We start from the raw sequence: 6,959 nt of genomic DNA, 5'->3' as shown, positions 1-6,959 counted from the left end.
ACCTCTCTGGAATTGTCTCCACTCCTTGAAGGGCCTCACGCGTGAGCCCCCGTGGGGATGCCCGCAGCTGTCGTCCTGCTAACTTCATGCTGCAGCCAGCAACACCTGGGAAGGTAGTAAAAGTCTTCAGGTGCGGGCTGAACAAGAAATAGGACTACAAACTCTTAAAAACTGAGAACAAACTGAGGGTTGATGGGGGGGTGGGAGGGAGGGGAGGGTGGGTGATGGGCATTGAGGAGGGCACCTTTTGGGATGAGCACTGGGTGTTGTATGGAAACCAATTTGACAATAAATTTCATATTAAAGAAAGAAAGAAAGAAGAGAAAGAAAGAAAGAAAGAAAGAAAGAAAGAAAGAAAGAAAGAAAGAAAGAAAGAAAGAAAGAGAAATAGGACTACAAGCGAGTAAGGGGATACATACAAAGGCCCTGCTGTGGTTTTCCCAGGAAACTCATGGTTTGTTTCCATCCCATGACTCATCACTGATTCAGTAAGTGAAAGAAAGCCTAAAGGAAAGCCAGTGGATTGTTCTGAATATCACTGTTCTGGGATCACAGGGAGCCATCTTTGAATCTGCTCACCACTGTCTGCCTCCTGGCTCCCAGTGGTTTACCCCCTTCTGCGTATCCCTCCCATACAAAAAGTACATTCACCTCCTTCCAAGGGGAGCCAAGAGCCTCAACGTCCAGAATCTCATGATCTAAGTCAGGAACTATAGTCTTTGTGTGAAATTCCTCTAGATTTATCAATTGTTTAAACCAGAGAGACAAGTTATCTGCCCCTTGCCTCTGTGACCTGCAATTATGGAATAGGCATAGATTAATACCTATGGACATTTCAGTTCAAAAGGCAGAAATGGGAGGTACAGAAGAGTGCTGGGAATAATTCTCCTTGGCTCTGCCCCCTGGGTTCTTGATTCCATCCTGTCTTTTTCAATGAAAGAAAGGACATATTTACAGTGTAATAATGCCATCAGTCTGCTTCCTGCAAGTGGGATTTTGTGAGTCCAAATGCCTCTTTTCTTGGTACTATTTCTATCCCTCTCAGCCCATCGTGGTAGTATTTTTGATGAAATAACTTTCTCAAAAATTTTAGGCATCTTCCATTCATTTCACTGGGGCTCGTTCCATTCGACAACAACCACATCTTACAGATATTTCTGAGATAAGCCCTTTTGAGATACGACCTTCTCCACCATCTCCTGCTGGGATGGCTGTGGGACCAGGCTCCTAAGCTTCCCCCTGGCCCTTTGATTTGATTTAGAGGATCTGGGAGACATAGCCTTAATGTCTTGAGAGGACCCTTTATGTGACTCTGCTTTTCTGATCTGTCTTGAGATTTTAACAAAAGGTTGTAAAGTCACGCTCTTGGTTTTTTCTCCTTGCCGTATTTTCCTGACAGTGCAAGGAAGCCATTCCTTAATTTTAGCATCATTTGCCATCTGAGAAGTCTAATACTTTTCAAAATTAAGTGCTGTTCTTTGTGTAACGGGTTTCCCTCAATTTATCTGTTATCCTTGTGCATTTTATTATTATTATTATTATTATTATTATTATTTAATTTGAGAGAGAGACAGAGAACATAAGTGGGGAAGAGGGACAGAGGGTGTGAGAGGGAGAGAGAAGCAGGCTTCACGCTCAGTGCGGAGCCTCATGTGGGGTTCAATCCCACAATCCTGGGATCATGACCTGAGCTGAAATCAAGAGTCAGACACAACTGACTGAGCCACTCAGGTGTCCCTTCCTGTACATTTTAATATGAGCAGCAACAAGGAATCAGGTGATACCTTCTTCACTTTGCTTATAAATCTCTTTAGCTAACTAATCAAGGTCATTCCTTACATGTTCTGCTTTCAGTTTAGCTGCAGGAGACAACTTTGCTGAGCTATCTGCCACTACGTGGTAAGCATTTCCCTTTCTCTGTTTTCCAGTAACATGTTCCCCACTTCCTTCTAAGACTTCATCAGCAGTGTCCTCAGAATCCCTTCTACTAACAATCTATTGAAGCCAGTTTAGGTTTTGTCTCTCATATCCTTCAAAATTCTCCCAGTCTCCACACAGTTCCAAAGTCACTCTTGTATTTTTATGTATTTGTTACAGCAGCGCCCCACCTTCATATACCAGTCCATATTGATAGGTTTTATGTATGTCTCCCAAGCTGAGTTAAGGGAAATTGAAGGTTGACGCACTTTGATTTCTTTTATTTTATTTTTTATTTTTATTTTTAACATTTATTTAGTTTTGAGAGACAGAGCATGAGCGGGGGAGGGCCAGAGAGAGAGGGAGACGCAGAGTCCGAAGCAGGCTCCAGGCTCTGAGCTGTCCACACAGAGCCTGACACGGGGCTCGAACCCATGCACCGTGAGATCATGACCTGAGCCGAAGCCGGACGCTTAACTGGCTGAACCACCCAGGTGCCCCAACTCACTTTGATTTCTTAAGTGTTGAATGAAAGCTTAGCGAACTTCAGCAGCATGTTAGGTGTAAGAAAAACAATTTGACGGCAGTTACCTTTTTGCGAAATGTTGACACTATTGTCCTGACTCTATTATTCCATCATAATAGATAGATTTCTTTTCTCTGCACATGTATAGGCCTGGGGGCTTCAGTCTCTCTCTTCTGAGTGGGTAGGGAAAATTTCCTTGAAGCAAAGCCACCGGGTAAAGATTCTAGGCTTAGCATCAAGGACAATGGGTAAGTGGCTTAGAGAGTATTAGGGATGGAACATTTGGTGCTGGGTTTGTGTTTTCTGATCTCCAACCCATTTCAAAACATGGATTCCCCAGTAGGCCATTGGGCCACTGCCTGCATGTTTCCTCCAGCACCCTGACCTTTGAGCAGGATGAGAGTTCCTATGATGGCTGTCCCCTGGGGTAGCAGCCAAGGTACCCAACCATCCTGACACATGATAAAGAAGCTTCAGGCTAGAAAGCACTCCTGGCAACCCTGTTCTGCCTCTAATGAGTCAAGTTGGCAGTGAGATTCCATGACCTGCGTCCACTTCTGGGAATACACCCAGAGGCCCTGGGATCCCACCTGGGGGCTTCCCACAGCTCAAGATACTGCTTGGTATTCATTCTTGGTCCCCACTAATCTGGAACATTTCCTGTAGCAAATACCAGGATGACAAATCTATAGACATCTGAATGCCCTAAGAATCATGCCTGTCTAACTTGGTCTGTATCACATGAGCTTAATTCAGCATGATCTCATGAGTGCCACAGGCACGTCCTTATAACTTAGTGTCCTTATATCTGAGTTGATTGAGTGAATCATTTTTCTGCATGGGAAATTGTTATTACATGTACGGCACCCATCTTTATAGATGTTTCCATTTCATCTAGGTCAATGTATTCCTCAGTTCTAACTAGGATCCTGTTCTCCACTCTCACATAAATGTATTCTCTTTCTTCTTTGAAAGATTAATTTTTACTTCTTATCTATTAGGGAAGCTCTCTCAGTCATGGGTGGCCCTGTCTTGTAATTACCTCCAGGAGTTTTCGTCCAACTTTCCAATCAGTTTTAATTAAACTCATTATCTGTTTTCCTTTTTAGGCGGATAGGAGGCAGAGTTCCCAGGAACAGGGTTGTATGGTAATAATTGTTTCAGTTGATGTGAGAAATAGGCAGTCTTAGAGTCCCTTGCTAAGCAGAAAATGCCAATTCTTTAAGAAGAAAAATACGTATAAAGGTAACTCTTGTTTTATTAGTTATTTTAGAGTAGGTTCCTAGGCAAGTCAAGTTGAATCACATTATTTTCGATCATCAGTCCTGGAGTGTAAGTTGTCCACAGGCAAACAAAGGATAAGCTGGTTTGGTAGAGACAAGCATACCATTTCTTCATCTGTGACTGTCTGCTCTCAAGAACAGATGGGCCCTTCTCTTTTCTCTTTGCCTAAGGTATAGTGAGTTTAATGGTAGCCTCTAAAATATGTGTTCAACCAGAACCTGTGAATAGGACCTTATTTGGAATGGGTCTTGGCTGATGTAATTATGTTAAGAATCTTAAGATGAGAAAGTGCCTGGGTGGCTCAGTCAGTTAAGCTTTTGACTCCTGGTCTCAGCTCAGGTCTTGATCTCAGGGTCGTGAGTTCAGGCCCCACATTGGGCTCCACACTGGGCATGGAGCCGACTTAAAAAAAAAAGGATATTAAGATGCGATCATCCTGGGTTTGGAATAAGCTCTAAATCAATGTCAGGTGTCTTTAGAAGAGAAAGGCAGAGGGAGACAGAGACACAGACACAAAAACATGAACACACAGAGCAGGTGATGTGAGGACAGAGGCAGAGATTGGAGATATGCAGCCAAGGAACACCAAGGGTTGCTGGCAGCCATGAGAATCTAGGAAGAGGTCAGGGAATGGATTCTCCCTCAGAGCCTCCAGAAAGAACCAATCCTGCCCACACCTAGGTTTTGAACTTCTGGCCTCCAGAATTATGGGAGAATAAATCCTGGTTTGTGCTAATTTATTATTGCAGCCCTAAGAAACTAACACATATGGCATGTGGCAGGGATGTGGTGGGTTACTATTTGCAGTATCTTTTGGTATCATGGGATAATCTGGGTTCCCTTCAAGAGAGAGATTTGGGGACCAGAAGGTTATTTGGAGCTGGTGAGTTCAGACTGTCTATTTCAAGGCCTTTGAAGTCAAAGGAGGCCAAGACAGGGGCTGGAGGTCTCCTGGCCCCATAACACCAGGCACTTGGCTGAAGGAGGATCAGAAAGGAGTCTACTTCTGTCATGTGAGACCAGTCCATGCTGTCTGGGTGGAAAACTAACACTTGCTGAGACAAGATTTATTTGGGCTTAGATAAGCATAAGGAGATTTCCACAGATTGTCCTCTCCTAGGCAGTACTGCAGGCCAGAAAAGAGGTAGCCAGGCCCATTCTGGGTATATTTGAATCTTAAGAAACACTAGCCTACACTGTGGAAAACAGTATAGTGGTTTCCCAAAATATTAAAAATATTACCATATGATCCAGCAATTCCACTTCTGGGTACATACTCAAAAGAATTGAAAGCAGGCTCTCAAAGAGATATTTGTACACCCATGTTCATAGCAACATTATTCACAATAGCCAGAATGTGAAAGCAACACAAGTGTCCATCCACAGATGAATGGATAGGGAAAATGTGGTATGTACATACAATAGAATATTGAGCCTTAAAAAGGAAGGAAATTCTGACATGTGACAATATAGATGAATTTTGAGGACATTATGTTAAGTGAAATAAGCCATTCATAAAAAGATAATACCTATATAATTCCACTTAGATGAAGTACTTAGACTAGTCAGAATTATATTTGAGATTTTCCTTGCTTTTTGAGGTAGGCTGTATTGCTATAAACTTCCCTCTCAGAACTACTTTTGCTGTATCCCAAAGATTTTTGTATCCACAAAGACCATTGTGTTTTCATTTCATTTGTTTTCATGTAATTTTTAACTTCTTGGTTGACCCATTCATTGTTTAATAGCCTGTTATTTAACCTCTATGTATTTGTGCTCTTTTCAGACTTTTTTCTTGTGGTTTATTTCTAGTTTTATAGTGTTGTGATTGGCAAAGGTGCATGGTATGACTTCGATTTTTTTGAGATTTGTCGTGTGGCCTAATATGTGGTCTATTCTGGAGAATGTTCCATGTGTATTTGAAAAGAATGTGTATTCTGCTGTTTTAAGATGGAATGTTCTGAATGTGTCTGTTAAATCCATCTGGTCTAGTGTGTCATTCAAAGCCACTGTTTCATTGTTGGTTTTCTGTTTGGATGATCTGTCCATCAATGCAAGTGGGCTGTTAAAGTCTCCAACTATTTTTGTCTTACTACCGATTATTTCTTTTATGTTTGTTATTAACTCCTTTACCTATTTTGGTGCTTTCATGCTGGGTGCATAAATATTTACAATTGTTATATCTTCTTGTTGGATTGTCCCCTTTATTATTATATAGTGTCCTTCTTTGTCTGTTGTTACTAGACTAGTCAAAATTATAGAGACAGAAAATAAAATGGTGGTTGTCAGGGGCTGGGGAGAGGGAGGAACAGAGGAGTTAGTGTTTAATGGATACAAAGTTTCAGTTTTACAAGAATGAAAAGATTTATGGATACAGATGATGGTGATGGTTGCCCAACATTATGAACATACTTAATATCATTGAACTGTATGCTTAAAAATGGTTAAGATGGTAAATTTTGTATAATACATATTTTATTATAATAAAATAATTGGAAAAAAAAAGAAACACTGGACTAATGGACTAATGCCTTGGCAGAGTCCGCTGAGAGAGAAGTTGAGAGATAGTCTATTTGACATTTTATCAGTCAGGGCTCTCTACAAACACTGGTACATTTAGATCCCTACAGAGTAAAAATTAATTGGAAATAGCTAATCTTAATAGAGAAAGAGGAAAGAATGGCCACTCTCCCTTCCTGGTCACCTGTTATGGAGAATCTATAGACTTCCACTAGTGATGTCATCATTAAAGCTGCCAGAGGGGCCAGAGGATCTGAGTTCTAACTGGGAGCAAGTTTGTGCAGGTACTGTCTTCATTGAGACAGAAAAACGTGCTAAACAGAGGGGAGAACAATTCACTCATGCCCATGAGACCTGGGTTCTAATTCTGGCTGTGCTGCTAATTTCTGCTTGGTATATATCCATTGGATTTTTGACTGCCAAATCTGAATCCCCTTCCTACCCATGGGAGAATCCACAGAGCTCATCTCCTGCCACTTTCCTGGGCTTTAGGATCTAGAAGATGCGTCCTTTTTTCATCCAGTGATGAGGGTCCACTGTGTGCATCTGGTGTCCAACGGAGAAGGTCCAAGCAGAGCTGGTCAATATTATGTGGTGGTGGTGCCTGTGGTGGCTTGTGACTAGGTGGTCTCCCTGGCCAGGTCATTCCTGCTTTGCTTGATATCTGAGCCTAGGCTCCAGCCTTTCTTCTCTTTTCTCTTAAGTCTATCAA

General features: G+C 41.9%; 1 long non-coding RNA gene across 1 annotated transcript in view; it reads left to right on the top strand.

Moving 5' to 3' along the window:
• The first annotated feature begins 265 nt into the window (after positions 1-265).
• LOC132669976 (uncharacterized) overlaps positions 266-6,959 on the top strand; it is a 28,170-nt gene continuing 21,476 nt past the window's right edge. The window contains exon 1 of the long non-coding RNA XR_013556086.2: positions 266-6,827. This is a non-coding gene — a long non-coding RNA (uncharacterized LOC132669976). The remainder of the gene's footprint in view (positions 6,828-6,959) is intronic.

The sequence above is a fragment of the Panthera onca genome, chromosome B3 (assembly GCF_046562875.1).
Source record: "Panthera onca isolate mPanOnc1 chromosome B3, mPanOnc1 haplotype 2, whole genome shotgun sequence".
In the NCBI taxonomy this organism is placed as follows: domain Eukaryota; kingdom Metazoa; phylum Chordata; class Mammalia; order Carnivora; family Felidae; genus Panthera; species Panthera onca.
The sequence above is the reverse complement of the archived record's forward strand: the minus strand, read 5'-3'. Positions and strand labels throughout refer to the sequence as shown.